This window comes from Peromyscus californicus, unplaced genomic scaffold (assembly GCF_007827085.1).
Source record: "Peromyscus californicus insignis strain IS unplaced genomic scaffold, ASM782708v3 Scaffold_18__1_contigs__length_77618521, whole genome shotgun sequence".
NCBI lineage: Eukaryota > Metazoa > Chordata > Mammalia > Rodentia > Cricetidae > Peromyscus > Peromyscus californicus.
In genome coordinates this window covers 49,524,550-49,550,163 of record NW_026294480.1, presented here as the reverse complement: position 1 = coordinate 49,550,163, position 25,614 = coordinate 49,524,550, and the positions used below count along the sequence as shown (strand labels likewise).

Sequence of the window (25,614 nt, the reverse complement as noted above, 5' to 3'; positions counted from 1 at the left end):
ACCCAAAGGTATTGAATTGAATACTCCTGTGGGACAATTGTAATGCTGAGAACACAGACAAGGATCTGTGGTTTGGTCATATGTGGTTAGTAAGGTGTTCCTACGTTTATGCCTTTGGTGTAAGTAATGATTCATTTTTCAGAAGTTCTCTAAATGGATGAACTTTACGTGTGACCCAGATGTCGGGGGAATAGATAAGAGAGGCTGTTGTAGACTTACTTGGTCATTTGCTCCAAATTGTGTTGAATGATGACCTGAAGATCAGTGTCATCCATAAAGAAGGAAATAAAGAGAATGGGATGATCTTGTCTAGTAAACCAGATGGTAATTAATGTTCAGGCGAATCATTAGAAATGATATCCAAAAAGGACATAATAAATGGAGTTACTTCTGAAATTTCAAAACATGGTAATTTATGCCAATGGTTATGTAGTCTGTTCCACCAACTCCTCAGATCGTCGAAGCACCATAGTAAGTTTCTCATTTATTATAGCCTTGTTGAATGAAAAGAAACCTTCTGATGATACAGGAGCAGAATCTGCAGTGTCTTTAAAGCAATTATGGTTGGGCATGATGGAAAACACCCATTATCCCAGCATTCAAGAAGTGGAGGTAGGGGGATGATTGTGGACTCACTACATGGTCAGTTCCTGTCTCACATGGACATATCAATGAAACAATCAAAAACCCAAGTAGGCAGTTTTTCTGTTAGTGCCGTGCCTGCTACTGTCTGTACAGCGTACTCAGAAACTTCGTTCCAAATGAAGTAAAACAATGAAGAATGTGATGTGTCGAAGGGCCTGAAATGAGGAACTAAGGGCATTTGTAGTGATCTGGATAAAACAGTCTGAAGGTAGTGAGGAAACTTTAATGGTGTGACTAGACCATGGTACATAATGTATTGCCATATCTAAACCTGCTAATTAGAAGCAAAGGACAATTAATTTGTATGTATGAAAATGCACTTACAGACTTTAGAGTGAAAAATGCCCACACTTGAGCATTAATGTATATGCTAGTATTATTCATGAAATCTAAAACAGTATGATCAAATCAAATGCCTGGATAAATATGATTGGATAAATAAGATATGACATCCATATACAGAAATATAGTATTTATCAAGGGAGTGTGAAGTACTGATACATGCTTTATAGTGTGGATGAACTTTGAAAGCATTATGCTAAGTGAATGTAATCAAACAGAAGGATTACATATTATAATTTAGTCTTGTGAAATCTCCAGAATATGTCATTTTAAAGAGACAGAGTAAATTAGGGACTCATCACTCTCTGCTTCCTGACTGAAGGCACGATTTGACCAGCTTCCTTAAGCTTCTGGCATATGATTTCATGCCATGACGACGACGGTACCCTGGAACTGTAGTGTGGAGATTTTAGTGTGTGCCCCTCCCTTCAAAACAAATCTCCAGGGAATGATCAGGGAGCTTCTCTGGGAGCGCCCGCCTCTCGGTCACCTCTTTTCTTCCCTAAATTTCACCATGATGCCCATTGGGGACCTTGCTTCCCTTCATTCCACAATCCTTACAGTGACCTCTGGCTTTTGGAGATATAATAGACAGTCCCTGCCTGAAGAGCTTAAAAGTTAGGCCAATCAGGCCAGTTCAGGCTTCTCTGAGGTATAACCTGGAAAAAATGTAGATGATTCTTTTTAAAAGTATTTTTTAACATATATATATAATATCTTCTTTAATCTTTCCAAAAATTTATTGGCCATGTATATTCTGTGAGTTTGTGTGTTAAAATCCTTTAACTATTTTCTTTAAAGCTTTTTAAAATTTATTAATTTATTCTTTGAGATTTCACACATGCATATTATGTATCTTGGTCATACACCCCCTTAGGTCCTCTCACACACCCCATACAGGTCCCTTTCTCATCTTCATGTCCCCCCCCCCTTTTTCCTCATAATCAACTGAGTTCAACTAGTGCTGTCTGTATGGGTGTGGGGAGGACACTCTCTGCATTATGGGAACCTACAACTGGCTACACCTCTGGAAAAAAAGACTGTCCCATAGCAGCTATAAACTGCCAATGAGCTATTCAGCTGACCTGGGACCTTATGAGCCACACCCCCGTCTGTGCTAGAATGGTGACTGGCTTAATCTTATGAGGCCTTGTGCAGTTATCTGCAGTTGCTGTGAGTTATGAGTTCAATGTCCATGTCATATTCAGAAAACAACATCTCACAGCTTCTTCCTCATTCCTCAGCTCTTACTTTCTTTCTGTCCTCTCAGCCTAAGGTGAGGTCGATAAAGATGTCTCATCGAGGATTGATCATTCACAGCTACTTATTCTGAGAACTTTGACCAGATAGGAGTCTATACGTGACTTCTGCCCACTGCAGAAAGAACGTCTTTGGCCAAGACTGAGAGCAGCACTAACCTATGGGAATAAACATTAATATTCAGACAGCAGCTTGACAATATAACCATAGAGCAAAACATCAGTAATAGGTTGCTGCCCTGGTTGGCTTTGGAGGTCAGCTTGACGCAGCCTGGAATTATCTGAGAGGAGAATCTCAATTGAGGAAATTCAAGGGTCAGATTGACCTGTAGAGATGTCTGTGGGATATTGTCTTGATTGCTAATTAATGTCAGAGGGCCCAGCCCACTGCAGGCAGTTCCATCCCTAAGCAGGTGGTCATGAATTATATAAGAAGGCTAGCTGATTATGAGCTGGTCTGTGGGCCAGCTAGCAAGCAGCATTCTACACAGTCTATGCTATACTTATTGCCTGTGAAGCGAGTCCCTTAGTTGGAGGTAATGCTGTGTGGAATAGCAGGCAGACCTGCCTTCAGGTTCCTGCCTTGACTTCCCTCACTGTGACCTGGACTTGTATGCTAAAAGAAACCTTCCCTTCTCTAAGTTGCTTTTGGCTTTGGTCATAGTATTCATCACAACATCATGAAAGAAAAGTAATCAGAGCGGTTTCCCCCTAGGGTATCCTGCCTGCCTGGCAGTGGTGGGGCACACCTTCAATCCCAGGTAAAGGTACCTGTCTGTAAGCCTGCCAACCTGAGTGTGATCCCTGGGATACACTTGGTAGAAAAAGAGATCTGACTCGTGCAAGTTGTCCTCTGACCTCCACACAGTTGCCATGCATAGGTTTGTGCACACACACACACACACACACACACACACACACACACAATTTCAAAATGTAATAAAAAAGAATGCATTAAGTTATCTAGCATTAGGGAGACTGAGGCAGGAGGATTACCACAAGTTCAAGGCTAACAAACACTATATAGCAAGAGCACAGTAAGGTCAGGGACATTGGTGCTCAGTTAGGGAGCTGGTACATGCTTTCTTTCTTATTCCTATTTTAGAAGAAATTAAAAATTAGGCTATGAAAGGGCTTTGTACATTTAAGATGCTCCCAGAGGATATTTGATTAATTATTATTATTATTATTATTATTATTATTATTATTATTATTTTGCGGGGGGAGCTTGAGACAGGTTTTCTCTGTGTAGCCCTCACTGCCGTGGAACTCACTCTGTAGACCAGGCTGGATATAACTCAGAGATCTGCCTACCTCTGCTCCCGAGTGCTGGGACTAAAGGTGTGTGCCACCACAATTGGCTGTCACAGAGGATATTTAAATCCTCTTGCTTACTGTTACAAACTAGTGACGAAAAGTTTCAATTTGATTCATCTGGGAAGCACTGCTTCATTGTATGCATGAATCTGAATTATCTGAGATTGAACTGAAAGTTCCAGTTAATCAGATAACCACCCGGAGGGGCTGGTAAGCTGAGAAAAACAAAACCTAAAACTGATAAAGTTCTTAGGGTTTACTTGGGTTACTCTTAATAACCCTAACTTACAAAATTAATGTGCTAGATACCAGATTGAGATAAAGTCAAACAAAAATTGGCTAGGTTTCTTGATTCCTGGAGAAATCACATATCATGTTTGGAATTTTTGGCAAACCTCTGTTTTCAGTTACTGGGGTTGGATGGCAGGTGTTTGTAGAGAAGGAGTTGATTTATGTGTGGTTTGAATGAGAGCAGGCTCTTTGGGAACTTCATGGCCATTGTCCAGTGGGTTCTGACGGATCCACACAACCTCAGTTTCAAGGAAGTATCAGCCACATACTTGTCGGTATACTGGAGCCTCTTGTCAAAGACCACGACTACCACCCCAGATGGCCACTGGGGTGTTGGACTAGGAAGGTCATCAAGATTTCTGACCAGTCTTTTCCCTTGGGAAATCAGTTCTCAGTTTGTAAGCAGACTTTCGTTCCTGTTACAGAGAGACATGAAATTCTGATATGTGAAGTCCCATTACAGGAAGCCACCTGAGGAAGGAGCAGGACCCTGACCATACTGAAGGTAAAGGACCTCAGATGACCATTAGCCAGAGCCAGTGCATGACACACATCAGAATTCTTAAAAATATGCATGCGGTTGACTCAGCAACTCTTATTTCCGGAATTGATTCTGAGGAAATGTTAAAGCTTGGGGAAAAGGTTTTGTTTTTGCATATTGAAATTTGTTTATGAAGAGAAAAATGGCAATAGGCTAAATGCTCTGTTGTAGGGGAGTAATTAGCCATTAAGAAATGTTATTGAATTAAACAACAACAAAAACAAAAACCAAACAAACAAAACGAAAGCACTGCACAATAAAGAGATTGCCTTGCAAACCTGAGTTCGATCCCTGGATCCCACCACGGAAGAGGTTGGAGAAAAAAAAAAAAGTTTCCAAAAGTTGTTCTCTGACCTCCACAGGAACACTGTGGCATGAGTGTGCCTACACTCACACATCACAAATGTACACACACACACACAAAGTGTTAATGGAAAACTGAGGTTCCCTTTGTGGGCTCTTAGTCTTGTTAATTAAAAAAGTTAGAGAATCAGAAGGAAGCTCCGGGATCATTTTATTAGAGTTTCAGAGGAAAACAGTGGGGCAGGCCAGCTATAAATCATGGCAGCTGCCAGAAGGAGGGGAATGGAGAAGAGGAGAGAAAGTTAGACTTTTCAGGTAGGACCCAAGAACTCGGGCAGATTCAGCCGTGGAGTTCAACAAGCAGCTGCCTGGGTTGGGAGTGGAGAGCATCAGAGACCCCCACAAATGCAAAGTCTGAAGTGTCAGGAGCCCATGCTTAGGCTTTTGGTCAATATCCAAAGAATAAAATAGAAAGAAAAAGGACAAGTTACAGGTTTAAAGAATTTTATTTATTTATTATTTATCTTTATGTATGTGGGTGTTTGTCTACATGTATGTCTGTGCGGCCAGGTATATACCTGGTGCCCATAGAGGCCAGAAGAGGGCAATAGATCCCCCTGAAACTGGAGTTACAGACCATAGCGAGCAGCCACATGGATTCTGGGAATGGAACCCAGGTCCTCTGGAAGAACATACAGTGCTTGTAACCATCGAGCTTCCAAAGATACAGCTTTTGAGTTAGAATTGAGAAAATTGTTTTTTTTTTTTTCTTTTTTGAGCAGGCTTAGCAGTAAGGTGTGGTGGAAGCTCTGTAAATAACAACATTGAAAAGTTTTAATCCCCCGCCTCCCCCGTAGTAAGTAACGCTGCCAATGTAATAAATCAGATCAGGCCCAATTATTAAGTCCAGGTTTAATGAGCAGAGCAAAGCAACTCCTAGGTGACTCTTGGGAAGGTGGGAGAGAGTATGAGAGCACACGGCAGGTAAGGTGACCAGGTCTTAAAAGTAGCTGTAGGTGTGGTCTTGAGCAACCCTGGGGAGGGGCTGACTCTTGGTAGGCTTTCTTAGCAGTGGGGTTTGGGGGGAGAGAGAGGTGGGGCTTCCACCTAACGGTCCCAGACTCCTTGGGTATATGGTGCCGGTGGCAGGGCTTCCACCTAAACAGATAATTATTCCTCCATCGTCATAGCATATCTTCAGGTGAATCAGATTTCCTGTGCAAGTCTCTTGGTTGGGTGATTGACAAGCCTGTTGGATTAGCTCTTAAAGGAGGAGACAGTAAAATGAAATGTTCTAATCTTTGGAGCAGATCAGAATGTCCCTAAGGGAAGGGAAGTACAAAAGGAAGAACTAAGATAAGGGAGCAAAAAAAAAAAAAAAAAAATACCGTTTGCTCAAGCCCTGGTTGCTGGGCTATCTCTAGTAGCTAGGTAAACACTGTATAAGTAGTAGTGGGAAAATAAAAAGGGAACCCAGAGTCTTGTGTCTCTGTCTACCATTGCTCGTTTTTTCTTGGTCCCTGTGATACCCATGACTGTGCTGGCTGAGGCAGCTCATGGGGAGAGGTGGGTACTTTCCTAGTACGCAAAAGGCCCTGGGCTCAATCTCTAACACCCACCCTAGACCACTGAAAGAGCTAAGGGCTTGGTTAATCCAAGCCTGTCAGCCGAAATAGAGAACCTGGGCTCAGTCCCTAAAACCCACCCCAGTACATTGCAGATATATATTTGCTAATGGGGCAATGTAACTTTTAACTAAGAGAAAATAAATTCTGTAGCCACCTAATAACAATAATTATGTTCCCGAAGAATAGGGAATAGGGTGGAGGAGGAGGTTTCAGAGATTAGCAAGAAAGGTAGCAACAGTGCAAGACTGGAAGCCCTTCCCCTCCTGGGCTTCACTCAACCAAGGGAGCATGCTCAAGAAGAGCTAGCTACGTAAAAACACTGGGAAAGGCAGATAGTATGCAAATATTGTGTGAAGTGTCATGCAGAGCTGTCCCCTTCCTCTCTTGGGTTGGGGTCATGATCCAGGCCTGGCATCATTCTTTTTTTTAAAGGTTTTTATTTATTGTATATACAGTGTTCTGCCTGCATGTGTCCCTGCAGGCCGGAAGAGGGCACCAGATCTCATTACGGATGGTTGTGAGCCACCATGTGGTTACTGGTAATTGAACTCAGGACCTGTGGAAGAGCAGCTGATGCTCTTAACCATTGAGCCATCTCTCCAGCACGGAGCCCCCCCCCCCCCCAATCATTCTTAGCTGATCAGAATCTCTCCTTTAATAAACTATCTCCTTGCATGTAACTGTCCATGTGCTCCATCCAGCCCATGGTAAAGAGGTATAAGAACCTGGGAACCCCGGTGGCTGCCTGCCAGAATCAGATCCTTGCCTGCAGCAACCGTGGGGCACCTGGAGTTTGTAAGCAAGGGCACAGTGAAACCACCAAACTGGACCACTCCGTGGAAATCAAACTGCCAGGTGTTCTCTTGGAGGGCAGAGAGTAGTGTTAGTTTTTCGGCTGCGTTGTGTTCTTACCCTGCAAGGAAATGCCACGAAACACGACAGAATCCGCTAAGAAGAGTTTTATTAGAGATAAAGGGACAGAGAGTGAACAGGCCTGCAGGAAACACGTGTGTTGAGAAGAAGGAGGAAGAAGAAGAAGGAACCGGGAACATGGCGCCGGATTTTAAAGGCTGGGCGTGGACAGATCAGTGTCACTACTACACGCAAGCGCGTAGATCACATGGCCACGTTGCGCGCCTACGTAACCAATGGAATGTCACGGATCTTGGTCACGCGAGATGCCCTGACCCGGAAATGGCTATCCTGACCTGGAACTGGCTAGGTGGAAGTGTCTGTTGGGCATATGCGAACACGCCCGACCGTGGGGGCGTGTTGTAAACCTTTCATCCCTGACTCTTCCTTTTTTAAAAAAGAAAAAAATTGTGGTTGCCTGGGTATGGGGGCGACGTTTCTCTCAAAGACTGCTTCCAGCTGAATAGTGGGCGTTGGTTGGCTCTTGGGGGGCAGGGGGATGAGAGGGTATCTTGTGAAGTCCTGGGATGATGGTGGGCAGGTCCTGGAATGAAGTTCTGCTGTCCCCTCGTTCTGCGGCTGTCTATCCGTGCTGTGGCTGGGAACCCTCCGTGCTGTGGCTAGGAACCTTCTGTTTGACAAGATACTGTTGACATAGAAAAGGCTTAGAGAGAAAGAACCATTATTACTTTATTTTGGAGTTGGCATTTGTCTGAGGTAGATCTGGCCTGTCCAGATAGAGACATGTGATATTTACCTGAGGTAGATCTGGCCTTAGTACTCTGCTTAATTTCTATCTGAGACAAGCCTTATTAGAGGTAGTTTATTTAAGGCACCTGTTTCCCTTATTAGGTTAGCATTTAGGAAACGCAGGTGATCAGTTGCTGAGTATCGAACAATGATAGATTATTGTATTACATTATTCCTTACCCCCTGGATATTTTTGATGGTCCTTTTTGCCTCCGGCTCTGTGTGTCTACCTGAGAGACTGTGTCTACCTGAGAGACTGGTAGGGGAAAGGAATTGTTAGAGTCAGAAGAGTGAGTGGCTAGGAGGAGAAGTAAAGGAGCTGTTGGCGCGTCTGGGATGAGGCGAATGTGTGGAGCGAAAGAAATGGACGCTCCTACCTTAGCTAGAAGATCCCCCCCCCCCCATTAAAGGTACAGGGCAGCTTGGCACCACTAAGAATGTGTGTGTGAGAGGGATGCCTCTGAAAATGCAATTGAGTGGTGGTGTCTGATGAGGTAGATAAGGCTGTCCCCAACCCCGACAATAGGGAGACGAGCAGGAGAGGTGGGCCTCCAAAACTCTCTCAGGACAGAGTAGGTAGCTCCGGTGTCCAAAAGGAACGAGATGGGGCCGCCCATTGACCTTTATAATTACCCTAGGTTCCCTGTGTGAGATGGGAGTGGCCGGGGCAGAAACCAGGCAGCAGCAGTCCTCGCTGTAAGCCAAGCCTACAAAGTCAGCTGGAGGGTGGTCTTCATCTGGCGTTCCTATGTCGCTTGGGACATTAGGACAGTCAGCTGACCAGTGACCCTTTTGGCAACACTTTGGACAAGGCTTTGTCGGTGCCCTTCATGGGCCGGTGGTGCAAGCCTGGGCCCAATGGCCTTCTCTCCCACACTTGAAGCAGGGACCAGATGGCTTTCGGGGAGCCGGTCGGGCAGTGCTTGCCAGCATCTGGCAGCTCCTTTTATGGGCTTTTTCATCTCTACCATGGAACACCTTAAACCCTATCACCAGCACATCTGCCTGTGGAGTTAGAGGGCCGTTCTCCAAACGTTTAAGTTTATCCCTAATGTTAGGGAAGCTCTGTGAGACAAACTGGGTTATTAGCAGCTGCCTGCCCTCAGGGCTCTCTGGGTCTAAGCTAGTGAACTGAAGTAGAGCCTTGGTGAGCTGCTCTAGGAAATGAGACGGATTTTCGTCCTTATCTTGATTAACCATTTTTAGTTTTTCATAGTTTACTGGTTTTAGGGCAGCCTTACGGAGACCTGTCAGGAGACAGATAATAAACCTATCTCTGGCTAGACAGCCACCCTGGGTGTTATAATCCCAGTGTGGCTCTCGGTCAGGAACCGCCTCAGCTCCTGGTGGGTGTGAGAGGTTAGTTTGATGAATTTCGTCTGCATGAATCCTAGCCTGCTCCCAAACCCGCCTGCACTCCTCAGGAAGTAAGTTATTAGAAAGTATCATGAATATATCATGAAAGGTGAGACTATAAGATTGAGTTATATATTGAAACTGTTTAATAAAGGCAGCAGAATTAGAAGTATAAGAACCCAGCTTACTTTCTATCTGAGAGAGTTCTGCTAGAGAGAATGGAACATGAACTTTAATCAGTCCATCCACACCAGTCACCTCTCGCAAAGGGAGAACAGTGGAAGGTTTTGGATGGCTGGAATCAGGCAATTTAGCAGCCCGAGAGCGGGTGGTAGGAGGAGTGAAGTTTGGAGCTAGGGCAGGGCCTTTGGAACCGGCCGCTGCCGAGGAAGGAGCAGCTTTAGAAGAAGAATCCGGAAGGGGAGCGGAAGGAACGGTTTTCTAGGAGTTGGAGCTGGAGGTCGAATAGGTGGAGGTTTGTTAGCAGGATCTAGAGTCAGAGATTCTGGAGTCAGAGAATCCTCCGGTTCAGGCATAGCCAGGAGCATATGAGCAGGAGAGAAGGAATCCAGAAGAGACGGTTTAGCACTGAGAAAGAAAAATGCTATGACATAGGGCAACTCTTTCCATCTGCCTGAGCGCTGACAGTAATTAGATAACTCCCGTAAAATATCGGGATCTAAGAAGCCGCTCGGCGGCCATTTTTTGTTGTTTTCTAAAGCATACTTTGGCCATTTTTTAGAACATAGATGAGTTATCTTAGGAATCTTTATGTAAGACATTAAACTAAGAGGTTTTAAAGCTTCAACAAGACAGCCTAACGGAGAGGAAGGACTAACGGGGTTGGAAGCCTTGTTTCCCATGTCTGCAGCGGAGAGGCAGAAAAAAAAAAAAGATAAAAAAACAAACGTGATCCGGACCCAAGGCCCCAGGCGTCCCCAAGGCCAAGGACGGATCCCGGGCACAAGCCGCTCCTTGGCTCGTCAGCCACAGAAGCGGGGGCCCCTGCCACGTGAGGAAAGGATTCCCCGGGAATCCGGACAGCGTCTGCCGCTTCGTCAAGTCGGATGAACACGTCGGCCCCACGTGGCCCCCAGGACGCACCCAACGGTGGTGGTCCCAACGCAAGAAATATCTCAGGCTGCAGACGTGGGAGAGGGCTAGAAATCTCAGGCCTGCGATAGGGGCCAACCGTAGCCAATGAAGACCGTGGCCAGGGGTTCCCCCGGTCTCAAGAATACTTGTGAGGTACCGGTTGTTCTCACAGATTCAGGAAACCGTTTACACTGGCCGAAAAATGGGGGGGACTCACCAATCGGAGAAAGCGGTGTTGCATGGAATTTTTGCGGTCAGGCGAAATGGAGAGCGGTCTGTCGGTACGGAACAGAGTGTTGCAGTCCCCGGTTTATGGGTTTCCAGGCGCAGGGCACCCGGAAGCGCCCGCTCGGTTTCGGCACCAAAATGTTAGTTTTTCGGCTGCGTTGTGTTCTTACCCTGCAAGGAAATGCCACGAAACACGACAGAATCCGCTAAGAAGAGTTTTATTAGAGATAAAGGGACAGAGAGTGAACAGGCCTGCAGGAAACACGTGTGTTGAGAAGAAGGAGGAAGAAGAAGAAGAAGGAACCGGGAACATGGCGCCGGATTTTAAAGGCTGGGCGTGGACAGATCAGTGTCACTACTACACGCAAGCGCGTAGATCACATGGCCACGTTGCGCGCCTACGTAACCAATGGAACGTCACGGATCTTGGTCACGCGAGATGCCCTGACCCGGAAATGGCTATCCTGACCTGGAGCTGGCTAGGTGGAAGTGTCTGTTGGGCATATGCGAACACGCCCGACCGTGGGGGCGTGTTGTAAACCTTTCAAGTAGCAGCATGGGAAAAGCCTTGTCAATTTTAGGGAGACAGGTTGTAATGAGAGGAGAGGCGTGGTCCAGAACAACCTGGGAGTTAGTGCAGGCTGTTTGGGTTACCAGGAACTAGCTGCCCTTGCCTCAGGTAGTTGACTGTTTCAGGCAGGTAGATAAGGGAGGAAGTGATTTTCCTGGTAAACAGAAACCTGCTTTTGAGATTCCTGAGGAATGCTGAGTTTAGGCTTCTGTTTACTCAGCAACCTTCTGTTTCCCAGGCCAGAGTCCTGCCTGAGTCAGGACACTGTTACTAGCACTACCATTTTGCAGTCCACTTTGGACCTTACAGAGTTTACATGCAGAACACTAAACCTGAAAAGTATGTTCACAGCACACAACTGTTTTAAAGAACTGAGTAATTTTGTCAAATTGTCTCTACCAGGTTATGGAACTTTGTATATATTTTATTCTAACACGCATGGTAAATATATGCCCAGGTCACAACAATGATTTCATAATTAACATTTGGAACTGGTCTTGGTGATGCAAACTTGTATGGCATTTTGTAGGCTGAGATGGTCTGGGTTGGGTGTTCTAAGAGGCTCTTGGCCTCTTATTCAACCAACTGAAAATAAGGGCTCACAGATTTTTTTTTTTTTCGAGACAAGGTTTCTCTGTGTAGCTTTGCGCCTTTCCTGGATCTCGATCTGTAGACCAGGGTGGCCTCGAACTCACAAACATCCGCTTGCCTCTGCCTCCCGAGTGCTGGGATTAAAGGCGTGCGCCACCACTGCCCAGCTTGGGCTCACCGATTTTTAAAAAAAGAAAATAGCTATCCAGAACAAAGTGATGTTACAGATTTAGAGAGGGATACACTGTCAGGTGGACAAATGTGTACTTGGAGTTTTCTCCAGTCCTGCTTGGCCCACGGTCAGGGTAAATCTCTCTTACCTGCCAGTCCCACAGCCGCTCAGACCCAACCAAGTCAGCACACAGAGATTTATATTGCTTACAAACTGTATGGCCTTGGCAGGCTTCTTGTTATCTAGTTCTTCTATCTTTTTTTTTAAAAGATTTATTATGTATACAGTGTTCCGTCTGCACGTATCTCTGCAGGCCAGAAGAGGGCACCAGATCTCATTACTGATGGTTGTGAGCCACCATGTGGGTGCTGGGAATTGAACTCAGGACCTCTGAAAGAGCAGTCAGTGCTCTTAACCTCTGAGCCATCTCTCCAGCCCTAGTTCTATCTTAAATTAACCCATTTCTATACATTTATACCTTGCCACATGGCTCGTGGCTTACCGGTATCTTACATGTTGCTACTCATGGTGGCAGCTGGCAGCGTCTCATGACTCAGCCTTCCTGTTCTCAGAATTCTCTTCTCTGCTTGTTCCGCCTATACTTCCTGCCTGGCTACTGGCCAATCAGCATTTTATTTATACAGAGCGATATCCACAGCACAAATGTCCATGTGAATGAGAGTACTGAAGGGCCCTGATTATTGTTTGGAGGCTTTCATTCTTAGGGTTGAGGAAGAGGAGGGGTTTGGTTACTGGCAGTAAGAGTGGTTCTCTATTTTGGTGGACAGGCTTAAAACTAACCAAGCCTTTAGTCCCTGAGCATGTCCTTCCCCATAATGCATCTGAATCTCTTATGCAAACTAATTATGCATAATTTCTATAAACGTTTGCTTGAGAACACAGTTTTACTTTCCTGCGCATGGGCCCCAAACCAGTTCATGCAAGCTCAACCTGTTCATTCTTCCTTCCTAATACTTTGGTGATACACTTGACTAGAGATTGTCTAAACTTGATGATTCCCAGGAGTGGTTCAGAGATAAGAGTAGCCCAGTGCAGGCTGGAGTCTGGAGGAGGGTGTGTGTGTGTGTGTGTGTGTGTGTGTGTGTGTGTGTGTGTGTGTGTGTGTAGTATATAAAGGTTATTCAAGAGGAAGATTTAGTGTGTAACCTAAACCAAATAGAGTCCCAGGCTAAACCATCTCCTACACTGCCTGCCTCGATCACAAGTTCTAGGCTAGCATGGGACACATAGCATGATTCTATCTCAGAATAACAAGCAAAAAATAATTGGAAGCCTTTATAAATGGAACCAAGTCTGTTTGTCTTGTTCATGTTGGTCCTCATGGTCTAGCCCGCTTGCTTGACATACAAGCAGACACAGCGATAATTTCTTGAGTAAGGCAGATGAATACTGATTTTTTTCAAAGATTTATTTATTTATTATGTATACAGCATGTATGACTGCAGGCCAGAAGAGGGCACCAGATCTCATTACAGATGGCTGTGAGCCACCATGTGGTTGCTGGGAATTGAACTCAGGACCTCTGGAAGAACAGTCAGCGCTCTTAACCTCTAAGCCATCTCTCCAGCCCTGAATATTGATGTTTTATAATTTCCCAAACAACTTCCTTTTTGTCTTGACAATCTAGATATTTCTTCAATATCTTCTGCCTTTTTTTATAAACTGAGACATGATCTATATTTAAATTCTTTATTACCTTTATTTAGTTGTGTGGGGCAGGGAGCATGAGTATATGTATCACTGTGTCCATGTGGATGGAGGTCAGAGGACAGTTTGTGGGAGTCAGTTGTCTCCTTGTACCATATGGGTCCAGTGATTGACTGCAAGTGTCTTCACCCACAGAGCTACCTCATGAGCCCTGAATTCATGCATTTTATAATAAAAACCATCACTGTCACTGCCATCGGCTTTCCTTTTCCTTTTAGAAAATGGCCACTCACGGGGAGGACTCTGAGCAAGTTCCCGAGGTTGATGATGATTTTCTCCCTGAGCTCTCTGCTCTTCTTGGCGTGGATGCGTTTCAGCTCACAAAGAGACAACAAGAAGAAAACCATAAAGAACGAATAAAAATGAAGAAAGGTTTTAACTCGCACATGCGCAGTGAAGCCAAGCGATTAAAGACTTTTGTGACCTATGACACGTTCAAATCATGGACGCCTCAGGAGATGGCAGCCGCTGGGTTTTACTTTACCGGGGTGAAACTTGGAGTTCAGTGCTTCTGCTGTAGCTTAATCCTCTTTGGCACCAACCTCAGGGAAGTTCCCTTAGAAAGACACAAGAAATTCCGTCCAGGATGCGAGTTCCTTTTGGGCAAAGACGTCGGTAACATCGGCAAGTATGACATAAGGGTGAAGAGTCCGGAGAAGCTGAGAGGTGGTAAAGCAAGGTACCAAGAAGAGGAGGCCAGACTGGAGTCCTTTGAGAACTGGCCGTTTTATGCCCATGGGACATCGCCCCGTGTGCTCTCAGCAGCTGGCTTTGTCTTTACAGGTAACTGGATTCCATTTTGTGGTGTTTCTGTAAAACATAAAGTTTAGTTTCATGTTTTTATTTGCAATATTTGTCAATTGTTAACAGTTGCATTATTAGCTTGCTATATATATATATATATATATATATATATATATATATATATATATATATAAAGGTTACTTTTCTTTAAATGTGGACATTAGAAAATATTGCTGTGGCCTGAGGATATAGCTCAGGGCTAGACTGCTTAGCTAGCACGTGCAGGGCCCTGGGATATGCCTATGTAAGAAGACCATGGCTAGGGGGTGGAGGTCCAATACGCAGAAGGGGGTCATTTACGGTAGTGGAACTCTGGATGTAGATTCAGCCAGAGAGGTCAAAAGGAGTCCATGGTACTTATGGTTTGGTACAATATGGTCACCTCCAAGACACATCTGGTGCCATTGCTGGCCAGTCAAAACATGTCACTGCATCTGTAGGTAAAAGGGACACCGTGCAGTGTTTCTCCTGTGGTGGATGCTTGGGAAACTGGGAAGAAGGAGACGATCCCTGGAAGGAGCATGCCAAGTGGTTCCCCAAGTAAGTGAATAAATATTTTATGTTTAAAAATTGCAATTTTTAAAAAAGCAAAATAAAACTAGAGACAAAAGAGCCACATTGTTGGAGTATTCCCTTGAGTTCTGATCTTTCTCTTATTCAATATAGGATCACCCAGAATTTTTCAAGCAAGGAAGAGCTAGTCACACACAAACTTACAGGCAGATCTCTGTGAGTTTGAGGCCAGCCTGGTCTACAGAGTGAGTTTTAGAAGAGCCAAGGCTGGGAGGCAGATGCAGGCAGATTTCTGAGTTCGAGGCCAGCCTGGTCTACAAAGTGAGTTCCAGGACAGCCAGGACTAAACAGAGAAACCCTGTCTTGAAAAACCAAAAAAAAAAAAAAAAAAAAAAAAAAAAAGGAGAATGAGAAGGAGAGAAGGAGAGGAGGAGGAGGAGGAGCCAGGACTGTTACATATGGTGTGCGTGTGTGTGTGTGTGTGTGTGTGTGTGTGTGTGTGTGTGTGTGTGTGTGTGTAGTGTAAATGAATGCACATATATGGACTGCAGGATGACCTCGAATGTCTTCTCTATTACTTTCTACCTATCTTGAGACTGGATAACTGAACCAGAACTACTCAAAGATTGGCTAGACTAGCTAGTTAGTGATCCCCTAGGACCTGCCTGTCTCTGCTATCCCAGGGTTAAAGATAATGTCTTGTCAACAGCACTTCCCGGATTTACCTTAATTAATAAATGCGTTAATCTGCACAGGGGTGGAATCGCTGTATAAATGAAAGAAAATAAGAATGTTTAAAGCATTACAAGCAGTTTCACATACTGCAGAACATGCACCAAATGAAAATGCTTGCTAGATGCAGGGGCACACACCTCTAATCCCTGCACTAGGAAGGTGGAGACAGGAGAATTGGGAGTTCAAAGCCACCCTCTGCTAAAAGATGAGAGGACCAGATACATAGTTTGCCCACATCTCAGTGCCACAACACACACACAAAAATGTTTGTTTCCAAGATTCAAGGTTTTGTTATTGCAGTGGGTGTGGTCTTTAGATCCCTGCTTAGAAAATGTATATGATAATTATTTTTAGTGATCTGTTTACTACTGGTTTTGTAGTTCTGACAAATAAAGATTTATTCCTTTCACTGGTTTTCAAACTTTCATTATGGAATAGCTCATAAAAATAAAAGGAAAAGCATAATAAATACTTGTCAGCACCTGGTCAGTAAATATTTCATCTATCTCCTGCCACTGTTTTCCATGGAATAACAATAACCAGGTTAATTCAAAGTGAATTCCAGGGACTTCACAATGCCGTTGCTATTACAGCAATAAGACTTTAAAAACAAGCTGGACCACAGCATCATTATGTCTCCTAGAGGAAGATGGCATTACTGCCTCATGTCAAATTCCCTACATTTTTCTTATACATTTTAGTGTGGGGTTGGGGGTGCTGTTCATATGCCATGATGTGTGTGTGGAGGTCAGAAGATGACCTGCAGTTGTGGGCCCCAGGTATCAAACTCAGGTTGTCGGTCTTCATAGCAAGCACGTCTCCCCTCTTAGCTGTCCTAGCAGACGAGAGTTAAGAGATTTAATTTTTCCTCATCTTTTTCCTTGTCAGTTATTTTTTTTTTAAAAGAAGTTCCTTAATCTGTCTTGTATAATCTCCTACACTTTATACTTGGGTGAATGTTTTTATTTATTTATTTATTTTTGGCAGCATTATTTTGTAATTTCGGCAAGTTGGTGCTTGGGTTGGAAGGGATTTTGTTTTATTTTATAGACATGGTTCCCTTATACGTCCCAGGCTGGCCTCAACTTGACCATCTTCCGGCATCAACCTCTGATGTGCTAGGATTGTGGGTGTGCACCACTGTGCCTGGAAAATTTTTATTTTCTTTCCAAACATTTGTAATCTACTACTGTGTACAGAAAGGCTCCTGGGTAGATGCTAGGTCACCCACAACCAAGTATATAGCACAAATCCTAATTGGTCTTAATAATAAAAACCCCAGAGTCAGATATCAGGATAAATGCTGAAAGGTCAGAGAAGCAGAGCAGCCAGCCACTGGTTCTCACCTCTACAAAATCCTCAGCCAGAAGGGAGCACGCTTGCCACATCACTTCCTGTCTCTACCTCCCTAGTGCTGGAATCGAAGGTGTGTGCCACCACTGCCTAGCTCTTTTAGACTGGATCAATCTTGTGTAGCCCCAGGGTGGTCTTAAACTCTCAGAGATCCGTCTGCCTCTGCCTCCCGAGCGCTGGAATTAAAGGCGTGGGTGCCACCACTGCCTGACCTCTGGCTAACTAGTGTCTCAGCTCTGCATTCTGATCTTCAGGGAAGCTTTATTTGTTAGAACAAAAACAAAGCATCACCACACAAATAGGTAAAAATTTACAAGGCACCTTGCACACAGGCAGCCATGCTGAAAAAAATTTAAGGTTATCTAGGATAATGTCTAAATGGAAACATAAATATGCACAATTCATGTAGGGCAAGCAGCCTTTCAAAGATGCTTAAGCTATATTAGAAAATGTATAGGAAATGTTATGAAACAATCTTTTTATATTGTTCCATTGTATATTAGGTTTGAGTTTGCTGAGCAGTAAGGTGGTGAGAAAATTTCACATTTTACTTTCTTCACTTAAATTATTTGGAAAAGAAGTCTAAAAGAAAGTAAGAGAAGAGAGGTTAGGAGGAAGAAGGAATGAAGAGGAAAGAAAAAAGAGGTGAAGACAGAGTGGACATAGAACAGTTTCCTGAAAACCAGTGATGTGGTTACAGGGATGATGGGGCCATGATGAGCAGATCATAGAATGCCACCGTGGCCCCTTGGGAGTTGGCAGTGTGCCCTGAAGATGGACCTGCCTCACTCCAGCCTCTGACAGAACCTGTGCTGCTCCTAGGCTCCTAAACCATCTCTAGTGTGTCTGCTTGTCCTCAGAGCCCTCTCTTTAGTGTTGCTGGCTATCCTCTGGACAACTACATGCCGTATCGTTCACAAGTATTCATGTGATCAGCCCTAACTGGAGCCGCACATCTGCCTCTAGTGGCCCTTTGTCCCTTCTCTGACACAGAGCAGAGGGAACAGACCCACACAAGAAGAGGAGCCAGTTCAGGGACTGGCCCCACAGCTTGAAGGAGTGAGGCCTGCTCATACAAGAAGCTCCAGATAGAGGTGGACTGAGGTATGCTTGCACATGCAGGCTGCCTGATTTCCAGCACTGAAATGAAGCACTGACCCTCTTAGAATCTTGAATGTAAAATGCAGATAATAGCCGGGCGGTGGTGGCGCACGCCTTTAATCCCAGCACTCGGGAGGCAGAGCCAGGCGGATCTCTGTGAGTTCGAGGCCAGCCTGGGCTACCAAGTGAGTTCCAGGAAAGGCGCAAAGCTACACAGAGAAACCCTGTCTCAAAAAACAAAAACAAACAAAAAAAAATGCAGATAATAATGTATAGCTTGTAGGTCTTGCAAAAACTGTCATGCATTACATGCAATGACTGATATACCTTCCATCTGTTTGTCAGCATGACATGCAATGACTGATATACCTCCATCTGTTTGTCAGCATGACATGCAATGACTGATATACCTCCATCTGTCTGTCAACATGACATGCAATGACTGATATACCTTCATCTGTTTGTCAGCATGAGCACAGGGCTGGCGTCAGAACTCAGGCTCCAAATTTCTTGTTGTTTTATTTATCCTTAGTTTCTTAGACTTCAGTTTTAAACCCTAGCTTGGTCACTGCTTATATGAAATATTGACAAATATCTGAATATCTTCTTATACTTTTAAAAAACCGAATAATAAATGTAAGCTGATTTTAGTATTATTTTAAGTTTTGAGACATGGACTTGCTATGTATCTCAGACTGGCATTAAACTCACAATCCTTTCTCTGACTCCCAAGTTCTGGGATTGCAGTTTGTATCATCATGTCTAGCAATTGCAATCGTTTTTGGAATACCATTTGAAAAAGTAGTGTCAAGGTGGGAATGATGGCACATGCCTATAATCCCAGACCTTGTAAGGAGGCAAGAGGATCAGGAACTCAAGCTTTTTATTTTTGCTATCCAGAGAATCTAAAGTGAGCCTATCTTTAGATCCTATTTCAAAAGAAAAAGAAGTACTGAAACACTTTAAAAGCAAGTTGACTTATTACAATATTTTTCAAAGGACCAATAACCTCAGTTCTCTGTAGTCCACCCCAGGTGCTGTGTGCCACATGGATTACATTCAGACATAGAGCAATGCATGGAAAGATGTGAAAACTGGAGCCAGGATCTCTAGCTGCCACAGATGTTGAATGGAAACCCTTGAGACCTTTTTGAGTCATGTGATAGAGTTCATCTTCTCATGTGATTAGACGGGAACAGGTCATTTCATCATCCCCATTGACCAAAGAGCTCTGAGTCCACTCCTTACCACACCATGAGAAAGAAACGTCAGTGTCAGTTAGAGGAATTTTGTTTAATCTTAAAAGTAGCTTCATTTTTATGGGAAAGGAATGCCCTTCAGGAAGATGTTCAATACATTATAAAAAAAATCAAAATTAATAGATTAATATCGATTACTTTAAACCTTATGATGATCTTTTTGTTTAGTGGGTGGAATATGGTAAACTAATTTTCCTATTTCTCTCTACTGTCACCGGCTGATCTGACCAGGGGAACTAGGCTCACCCCTCAGAACGGCACCGGAGTCCCCACTCTGTTTACTGTGTGGCAGTCCCTTTATTGCTTGTCTTGCACATTTGGTTTAATGAGATGACAGCAGAGCGCTGTGGTGTGTGCGTACAGCTGAAGCTGCTTCTGAGGCTGAGGCAGAAGATTGCTCTAGGCCAGGAGTTTATCATTAGCCTGGGCAACACAGGGCACCTCATTATAAAATAAAAATAAAAGCAATCTGAAGATTCAGTTTTAAATAACCACAGGTGTTGTCACTAATATAAACAAACAATGGTAATTCTCGTGTGTAAGGTTTGGAGTGAATTTGTTAACACAATATATTTTGGTTCCATTTCCTCCCAGATCTTCCCCACTTCACTACTCAGGCAACTTTATGTTTTCTCTCTGTTTCAACACATACGCACACGCACACACACACCCATATACACATACACCCCACCCCAAAAAAACAAAACAGTTAAAAACCTTACAAGACAAAAACCAACCAAACCAAACAAAAAACCAAAATAAAGCAAATGCCCACAGAAATAATATGGAGTTCATTTTGTGTTGGCCACCTGTTCCTGGGCCTGGGCCCTGTCCTGGAGTGTGGTTGCTATACCAGTAACACTCCATTGGAGAAAACTGATTTTCCCGTTATCGGCAGGTATCGATTGCAAATAGCTTCTTGGTTAAGGGTGGGACCCTGTGTCTACTTCCTCCGCTCAGTCCTGGGTCCCCATCTGGTTTGGACCTGGGCAGGACTTGTGCTTGCTATTGGGACAAGTTGGTTTTTGTTTTTTTGTTTTTGACAGTTTTACTGATGTATAAAGTCCAGTAGTTCGAAAGGTTTTATTAAATGCTCATTAAATGCCTATATTTTAATTATAGGTGTGAATTTCTTCAAAGTAAGAAATCTTCAGAGGAAATTGCCCAGTATATTAAAAGCTACGAGGGATTTGTCCATGTAACGGTAATTCACAACAGCAAACTCTTGACAATAGTGTATGTTCATTACCTAGTAATATTGGAATCCTCAGGGTGAGGATTTTTATTTTCCATGGATCCATTCTCCCGCCTCTCCTCTGCAGAGTGGAGACACAACAATCTTGTGGTCTTGCTCAGCTGGAACCGTGTGAGGTGGTTTTTCAGGCTGGCTTTGGGTGGCTTCCTCTGCCTCCTCCATCTTCCCTCTGACTGAGGCCACTGCCCTGGCTTCCTGCTGCCTCCCTCTGGATGCCTGACTCAGCATTCTGTCCTAGTTTCTGGTGAGAGCAAGGCCCTCAGAGCTGGCTCCTGCCCCTGGCTGTCTAAGCTCTAAAGTAGTAAGGACTTCCTGGTGGCAAGAGGTGGGAAACTTAGCCCAAACAGAAGCCAAGGGAGGGTGTCATGGTTGACTGACTCAGAGGCAGCGTCTGCAGAGAGCACAGACTGAAGTCTGGGTGCAGTTTTCTCAGAGGGAGAGTTGCTCAATTGGAAAGGTCCTTCTGAGGCGAGCTGCCTTCCTGTGGCTCAGTTCCTCATGAGTTAAAATGCATCTGTGTGTGACTGCAGTTCTGTTGCTGAGCTGCGTGTCCCCTAAGAGTGACCATGAGAAAGTTCCCATTTGGCACAGGTAAACATTCACTGATGTTTTGCACTGCTTAAAAATTCCCAACATCGAAGACCTGCCCAACTTGGCCCCAGGTTCTGGCCACCGGGCAGGCTCCCTGCTAGCCCCACCGGGAAGGATCCCCTTCTCCAAGACCCCTGGCAGGCCCTGCAGTCTCCACGCCCTGCCCCCACTCCCATCTCCCTGAGCCCCAAGCCTCTTCCTGAGACTTAGAGGCTGGCCCCCAGCTCCCATCTTGCTCCGGACTTCCCTTTTGGAAAACTGGTGAGTGCCCTTCCTTGCCCCGGACCCCATCCCTGGGCACCAGCCACTCCAGGGAAGACCTGCCCAACTTGGCCCCAGGTTCTGGCCACCGGGCAGGTTCCCTGCTAGCCCCACCGGGAAGGATCCCCTTCTCCAAGACCCCTGGCAGACCCTGCAGTCTCCACGCCCTGCCCCCACTCCCATCCCCCTGAGCCCCAAGCCTCTTCCTGAGACTTAGAGGCTGGCCCCCAGCTCCCATCTTGCTCCGGACTTCCCTTTTGGAAAACTGGTGAGTACCCTTCCTTGCCCCAGACCCCATCCCTGGGCACCAGCCACTCCAGGGAAGACCTGCCCAACTTGGCCCCAGGTTCTGGCCACCGGGCAGGTTCCCTGCTAGCCCCACCGGGAAGGATCCCCTTCTCCAAGACCCCTGGCAGACCCTGCAGTCTCCACGCCCTGCCCCCACGCCCATCCGCCTGAGCCCCAAGCCTCTTCCTGAGACTTAGAGGCCGGCCCCCAGCTCCCATCTTGCTCCGGACTTCCCTTTTGGAAAACTGGTGAGTACCCTTCCTTGCCCCAGACCCCATCCCTGGGCACCAGCCACTCCAGGGAAGACCTACCCAACTTGGCCCCAGGTTCTGGCCACCCGGCAGGTTCCCTGCTAGCCCCACCGGGAAGGATCCCCTTCTCCAAGACCCCTGGCAGGCCCTGCAGTCTCCACGCCCTGCCCCCACGCCCATCCGCCTGAGCCCCAAGCCTCTTCCTGAGACTTAGAGGCCGGCCCCCAGCTCCCATCTTGCTCCGGACTTCCCTTTTGGAACACTGGTCTGGCTGAACCAAGTGTGCGGATAAGGCCAGTAACGAAGCACAAGGAGATGGGCAGACGTCAAGGCAGAAACATATACAACAAAATGAATAGCAATACAGCATCACCAGGCCCTAGCCCTCCTCCAACACCTAGACCTGAACATCAGAAATTGGAAGAAGCAGAAGAAAACAGCCTTATGAATGACATCATGAAGAAGCTAGAGGCTTGTGTAGAGGAAAAGACAAAAAAATGTGAAGAACGCTGTAAACAACTAGAGGAAAGGGCAAACAAATTAGAAGAAATCAATAAAGTCCTGGAAGAAAACAATAAAATACTCAGAGAAAATCAAGAAAAATCAATGAAACAAATGAAGGAAACAGTCCAAGACCTGAAAAGGGAAATAGAAAAAATGAAGAAGACACAAAAAGAGGGAATGCTGGAAATAGAAAATCTGAGAAAACGATTGGGAACTTCAGATGCAAGTATAATCAACAGAATGCAAGAGATGGAAGAGAGGATCTCTAGCGTTGAAGATACAGTAGAAGAAATACATTCATCAGTCAAAGAAAACACTAAAGCCAACAAAGTCATGAACCAAAATGTCCAAGAAATTTGGGACACCATGAAAAGACCAAACCTAAGAATAATAGGGGTCGAAGAAGGAGAAGAATACCAACTCAAGGGCACAGAAAATATATTCAACAAGATCATAGAAGAAAACTTTCCCAACTTAAAGAAGGAAATGCCTATGAAGATACAAGAAGCTTATAGAACACCAAACAGACTAGACCCCCAAAAAAAAGTCCCCTCGCCACATAATAGTTAAACAACTAAACGTACAGAATAAAGAAAGAATATTAAGAGCAGCAAAGGAAAAAGGCCAAGTGACATATAAAGGCAAACCCATCAGAATAACACCCGATTTCTCAATGGAGACTTTGAAAGCCAGAAGAACCTGGACAGATGTAATGCAGACACTAAGAGACCATGGATGTCAGCCTAGACTAATATACCCAGCAAAACTTTCAATCACCATAGATGGAGTGAACAAGACATTCCATGACAAAGCCAGATTTAAACAATACTTATCCACAAACCCAGCCCTACAGAAAGCACTAGAAGGAAAATTCCAACCTAAGGAAGTCAGATACACCCTCGAAAACACAGGCAACAGATAAAGCCACAGCAGTAAACCCCAACGTATAGAAGTACCCACACATCACCACCAAAAAATAACAGGAATGAACAATCACTGGTCATTAATTTCCCTCAATATCAATGGACTTAATTCACCTATAAAAAGACATAGGCTTACAGAATGGATACGAAAGCAGGACCCATCTTTCTGCTGCATACAAGAAACACATCTCAAATTCGAAGATAGACACTACCTAAAAATAAAAGGCTGGGAAAAGACTTTCCAATCAAACGGTCTTAAGAAACAAGCGGGTGTAGCCATCCTGATATCCAGCAAAATAGACTTCAAACTAAAATCAATCAAAAGAGATCAAGAAGGGCATTACATACTCATCACAGGAAAGATCCACCAAGATGAAGTCTCAATTCTGAATATTTATGCCCCAAACACAAGGGCACCCACATATGTAAAAGAAACATTACTAAAGCTTAAATCACATATAAAACCCCACACATTAATAGTGGGAGACCTCAACACCCCACTTTCACCACTGGACAGATCTCCCAAATTGAAACTTAACAGAGAAATAAAGGACTTAACTGATGTCATGACTCAAATGGACTTAATCGATATCTACAGAACATTCCATCCTAACAAAAAAGAATATACCTTCTTCTCAGCACCCCATGGAACCTTCTCTAAAATTGACCACATACTTGGCCACAAAACAAATCTAAACAGATACAAAAGAATTGGAATAACGTCCTGTGTTCTATCAGACCACCATGGTCTAAAGTTGGATTTCAACAACAACAAAAACTACAGAAAACCTGCAATCTCATGGAAACTGAATAATACCCAACTGAATCACCAATGGGTTAAGGAAGAAATAAAGAAAGAAATTAAAGACTTCCTAGAGATCAATGAAAATGAAGACACCACATATCCAAATTTATGGGACACTATGAAAGCAGTACTAAGAGGGAAATTCATAGCACTAAATGCCCACATAAATAAGTTGGAGAAATCTCACACTAGAGACTTAACAGCATACCTGAAAGCTCTAGAACAAGAAGAAGCACAGTCTCCCAGGAAAAATAGACGCCAGGAAATTATCAAAGTGAGAGCTGAAATCAATAAAATAGAAACAAAGAGAACAATACAAAAAATTAATGAAACAAAGAGTTGGTTCTTTGAGAAAATCAACAAGATAGACAAGCCCTTATCCAAACTAACCAAAAGACAGAGAGAGAGCATCCAAATCAACAAAATCAGAAATGAAAAGGGGGACATAACAACAGACATTGAGGAAATCCAGAGAATCATCAGGTCATACTTCAAAAACCTCTATTCGACAAAACTGGAAAACCTAAAAGAAATGGATAACTTTCTGGATAGGTACCACATACCTAAGTTAAATCAAGACCAGATAAACTATTTAAATAGTCCAATAACCCCTAACGAAATAGAAACAGTCATTAAAAGTCTCCCAACCAAAAAAAGCCCAGGACCAGATGGTTTCAGCGCAGAATTCTACCAGATCTTCAAAGAAGAGTTAATACCAATACTCTCTAAATTGTTCCACACAATAGAAACAGAAGGAACATTACCAAACTCCTTCTACGAGGCTACAATTACCCTAATTCCTAAACCAAACAAGGATACAACAAAGAAAGAGAACTACAGACCGATCTCCCTCATGAACATTGATGCAAAAATATTCAATAAAATACTGGCAAACAGACTCCAAGAACACATCAAAACAATTATCCACCATGATCAAGTAGGATTCATTCCAGGGATGCAAGGGTGGTTCAACATACGAAAGTCCGTCAATATAATACACCATATAAACAAACTCAAAGAAAAAAACCATATGATCATCTCACTGGATGCAGAAAAGGCATTTGACAAAATCCAACACCCCTTCATGATAAAGGTATTAGAGCGATCAGGAATACAGGGAACATACCTAAACATAATAAAGGCAATTTACAGCAAGCCAACAGCCAACATCAAATTAAATGGAGAGAAACTCAAAGCAATTCCACTAAAATCAGGAACGAGGCAAGGCTGTCCACTCTCCCC

General features: G+C 44.3%; 1 pseudogene; it reads left to right on the top strand.

Annotated features, from left to right (window-relative positions):
• LOC128113567 (baculoviral IAP repeat-containing protein 1a-like) overlaps positions 1–25,614 on the top strand; it is a 114,891-nt pseudogene that overhangs the window by 18,581 nt on the left and 70,696 nt on the right.